The sequence below is a fragment of the Callospermophilus lateralis genome, chromosome 7 (assembly GCF_048772815.1).
Source record: "Callospermophilus lateralis isolate mCalLat2 chromosome 7, mCalLat2.hap1, whole genome shotgun sequence".
NCBI lineage: Eukaryota > Metazoa > Chordata > Mammalia > Rodentia > Sciuridae > Callospermophilus > Callospermophilus lateralis.
This window is the reverse complement of record NC_135311.1, coordinates 29,223,853-29,228,883: the sequence shown is the minus strand read 5'-3', so window position 1 is coordinate 29,228,883 and position 5,031 is coordinate 29,223,853. Positions and strand designations below refer to the sequence as shown.

The 5,031-nt window shown below is 37.3% G+C and overlaps 1 pseudogene; it reads left to right on the top strand.

The window, feature by feature from the left end:
* The first annotated feature begins 348 nt into the window (after positions 1 to 348).
* On the top strand, positions 349 to 1,666 carry LOC143403925 (large ribosomal subunit protein eL19-like; annotated as a pseudogene).
* Positions 1,667 to 5,031: the final 3,365 nt, after the last annotated feature.

The window sequence follows — 5,031 nt, the reverse complement described above, 5'->3', positions numbered from 1 at the left end:
ATAGAGAGAGAGAGAGAGAGAGAGAGAGAGAGAGAGAGAGAGGGAGGGAGGGAGAGAGGGAGAGTGTGTGTCATGCATTGCATACAGGATGTTTTGGTCAAATGTGAAAGATGAAAAACTAACATGATTCACTGAATGCTTCAGAAACAAGCTTAAGTAAATATGATCTCTGTACTATGTAACAATTTGTGCACTATTAACAAATGAAGACAATTGTGTGAATATATGGGTACATTATATATATGTAACATGTTACAAGTATTTAATGTTTAAATCTTATATATATTATGAAAAGCTTCAAACTATATTGGGCTCTTTCCTTTCACAGCTACAGCCACAGCCAGGAGGATGCTCAGGCTTCAGAAGAGGTGCCTCCAGTTCCCCCTATCATGGCAAAAAGAAAGTCTAGTTGGATCCCAATGAGACCGATGAAATCTCCAATGCCAACTCTCGTCAGCAGATCTGGAAGCTGATCAAAGATGGTTGATCATCCACAAAGCCAGTGACTGTCCATTCTGGGGCTCCATGCCAGAAAAATACCTTGGCTCCCCAGAGACACAGGCATGTAAGCATAGGTAAGCAGAAGAGTACAGCTAATGCTCCAATGCAGGAGAACCTCACCTGGGTGCAGAGGATGTGGATTCTGTGTAGGGTGCTCAGAGATACCGTGAATCTAAGATTGACCACCACATGTATCACAGCCTCTATCTGAAGGTAAAGGGCAATGTGTTCAAAAACAAGTGTATCCTCATGGAACATATCTGAAAGAAAAGTGACCACAACACTCGGAGTGACCAAGAGATCTTTATTACAGCAGTGCAACAGAGGAGAAAACAGAGAAAGAGAAGAGAGAGAGAAAGAGAGAGAGAGAGAGAGAGAGAGAGAGAGAGAGAGAGAGAGCAAGAGAGAGACAGAGATAGCAAGACAGATAGAGACAGCAAGAGAGAGGGGCCCAGCAGGAGGGAGTTTTTATAGCCCAACTCTAATGAGGTCTCTGGGTCTGCAAGCTGCCTTGTTCAGCCTTGAGCAGGGGGTTGAGTGTTCAGCCTTGAGCGGGGGCTTAGGCGTCTGGGCTTGAAGCAAATAGTTGATAAAGAACCCGACAGAGGGTTTGAGAGGCCAGGTAATCCTGCAGCTAACTTTGTTTGGCATGCCCTGCAGACAGCTTACTCAGCCTGTCCTGCACCTAACATTATCCCCAAGCTGAAGGCCAACAAGAAGCTTCTTGGAACAAGGGAGAGAATTAAATTACAGCAGATGGGATAGAGAGAGAAGATGGGAGGGGAGGGGAGGGGGGATAGTAGAGGATAGGAAAGGCAGCAGAGTACAACAGTTACTAATATGGCATTATGTAAAAATGTGGATGTGTAACCGATGTGATTCTGCAATCTGTATAAGGGGTAAAAATGGGAGTTCATAACCCACTTGAATCTAAAGTATGAAATATGATATGTCAAGAGCTTTGTAATGTTTTGAACAACCAATAAAAAAATTAAAAAATTAAAAAAAAAATAAAAATAAATAAAAGAAGAAGCTTCTTGGCTGACCAGGCTGAGACCTGCAGGTATAAGACCAAGGAGGCACACAAGTGCTAGGAGGAGCGCTCCAGGCCAAGGAGGAGGACATCATCAAGACTCTGTCCAAGGAGGAAGAGACCAAAAAATAAAGCTCCCCTCTTGTGTTTGTACATAGTGGCCTTGATGGTTACATAGATACTCCTTGAAATAAAAACAAGCTTTATCTGTTAAATATATTATATATATATATATATCCACAATTTTAAAAGTTAGCAGTTTTATAAATCTTCTTTTTTACAATAAAAAAAATACAATTAATCTGCTCTTTGATTTGTGAGGTTTAAAGAAGTCATGTTGCTTGTTTTAAAACCAGTAATAGTTCATCACTCTCCAAATATTTCTGCTCTGTTTCACATACTTTAATTTTTTTTAAATCTTCAACACCTTTCTGAACTTCTTTCACCATTACATAAAATATTCAAATTTTCAGCATTGAATTTTATTAGAAATGTATGATTTTCTTGTTGAAACCCATGTCATGAAAGTCTATGGATATATTTAAAAAGCTAAATAATGAAATGTAACTAAACCATAATATTCAGAAAGAACTTTAAGTGCATCCTGATGATGGTCACTGGTAAAAACTGGCAAAAACAAAAATCTTAGTACAAGAATATGTAAATGTAGTTGGCAACCTTTGGCTGATATGGAAAATATTAGAAAATGAAGCTGTCAATTGTCATTTGGAAAATAAAAGCTATGCTTAACAGAGGACAACTCTTTTTTACAACCATATAATTTATATATTTAAGATTTTGTTTTAACCATTGTGGTTAGAAATAATAATTCTATACTTAAGCACTTAGTTCCAGTCTAGAAAATGAAGCACTTTCTGGCTAATTCTATCAGTTTGACAACTGTAGTTTTTTGAAGATGAACTAAAAGTGACTGCTTTTTCATTATGAGAATGAAAAATCAATGGAACTTTGAATCATCACACTGTCTTTATAAGTTCCAAAACACAAAGTGTAGTGATGTGCATAATGAGCTCAGAAGGTTTAGAGAACATCACGGCCTGTTTGGGCTGCACTATTTTCTGCATTCAGAAAGCAGTTCAAGAATTTGAAGCTGAGCAAGATCTAGACATCTACTGAATTATTTTTTTCAAGAGGACCTTGGTTCAAGGGCAAGAACTTAATGTTTCCTGACAAAAAAGACAAGTGACTTTCTTCCTTTCTTTTTTCTTTTCTTTCTTTCTTTCTTTCTTTCTTTTTTTTTTTTTTTTTTTTTTTTTTTTTTTTGGTACTAGAAACTGAACCCAGGGGTGCTTTACCACAGAGCTACATCCCAGACCTTTGTATTTTGAGTTCTCCCTAAATTGCCCATGTTGTCCTTGAACTTGAGATTCCCCTACTCCACTGAGATTACAAATGAGTGTCACTGTACCTGGTATGTGTCAAATTTTTTTTGCAAACCAAACTTGAATGGCATTTAATTAAATAGCAAAGTTTGAGGTCATAGATGCATAACCTTGTAGATTAACAAACAGTTCCTTTGAGTTTGTTGAGTGAGATGAAATGTGCTTAGAACAGTACTTGACCTAATAAATTCTCAGTACACTTCACCATCTCTTTGTGAAGATCAATATTTCTTATTGTGTACGGTATATCTTGGGATAGTGGAACTGTGTACCTTGACACTTGACTGATAGTTTTGCCACTGGCCATGTTCACAGCCCACAATCCTCGTCCCTGCCACCTGGTCCTTCTCCCACATTCTTGGGCAGTGGTTTGCAGAGAGGTGCACACCAGCATCACTTGCAGGTTCATCATCTCCTCTGACCTCCTTCACCTGGGTTGCTGGCCTCTGTTCCGTGGTTCCCAGGCAGTGCTCATGTAATAAGCAGTCAAAATTAAAAAAATTTTAACTTATCTTTTTTAAATATTCCTCATTAGGAGCCCTAGATCTTAGGAGAGTAAAATAAATGGAAGCTAGCTGGGTTCAAATTCTGACTGAATGACTCATTGGGAGAGTAATTTGGAGCACATTATTAAACTAAGATCAGCCTGTTAGGCTATGGGATTAATACTACCTATTTCATAACACATAGTTGTTACAGAAATAAATAAGATAAATGGAATTAAGCACTTTGCATAATGCCCAGCATGGAATAAATAGGAATTACTAAACTTCAGTGCAGTGTTTTTTAGACCTTATAATTACTGATACCAGATTGCAGATCAAAGGGCCCTATTTTCATGTATCAATTAGAATTTAGCTCTACTAGTATCTAGAACTGCAGTAGCAACAAATGGTTTTTTTAATCAGTGTTATGAACTCTTGCAATAAAAATATATTAGAAAAAAAGTTAACAAAATGTAGTTAAATTTAAAAGTATATTCACTTATGTGCATAATGAGCTAAAGGCAGACCACAGTAAAAAAAAAAAAAAAAAATTAGAAAATTCCTCATGAGTTTCAGAAGTCTAGTTTGATCCCTGTTGAGCAGTTAGTCAACAAAAAACTTTCACTGTTTTAACACACCTCTCGCTTGGCTTTGTTTCATGGAAGAATTTTCAATCTGTTATTTTAGTGCTGTGCCAGTATGCATTTGATGAACTAGTTTTCCTGGTTGGTTTTCTATTTGTAACATTCGATTGATAATCAACCCAGATTTGTACAAAAGAGTTGGGACTTTTAAAGTCATTAGGATGCTTTTTTGTATATATACAGCAAAGAGGCTATTTTCCAAATGATGCTATTTTGCCAACATCATGAATGGGCTGCTGCCAATTTGACTGGCTTGGTAAAAAGATCCTCTTTTGGTTTCAGGATGTCCTCTTGTAGGTCACAATTTGCTAAGTGTTTTTTTTTTTTTAATGTAATGTTTTGAACAACCAACAATAAAAAATAAACATTTAAAATAATAATAATAATAATAGAGCCAAACTGTACGTGCTCTCACTATGTAGTGACAGGGGCCTTACTAAGCACCACATGTAGAGAGGTTAACTATCTTGCTCCAAGTCTCATGGCTGGGAAATGGCATGGCTGGGGTTGGCCTTGGACTTGGGGACCTGAGTCTTCTGCTTTTGCCTTCTAAAGTTAGCCCCTAATAATATGCGTTTGGGCACTTTTTGGCAGAGCTGGTATCTTCTGGCATAATTCCTTGTGAATGCATGCACTCCATAAATGTTTTATTGAATTGAATGCCCCAAACATTAAATTTCAGCTTTGACATAAAAAAAAAACTTTAGGAGTCAAATTTTTTTTAATATTTATTTTTTAGTATTTGGCGGACACAACATCTTTGTCTGTATGTGGTGCTTGAGGATCGAACCCGGGCCGCACGCATGCCAGGTGAGCGCACTACCACTTGACCAACATCCCCAGCCCAGGAGTCAATTTTTTTGTTTCAGGAGTCCAGCTATTTTCTACTTTGACTTTAATTGATGACAAAGAAGTAAAGGTGAAAACAAATTTCAGAAAGAGAAGAAAAATAATTTTTGAATTTC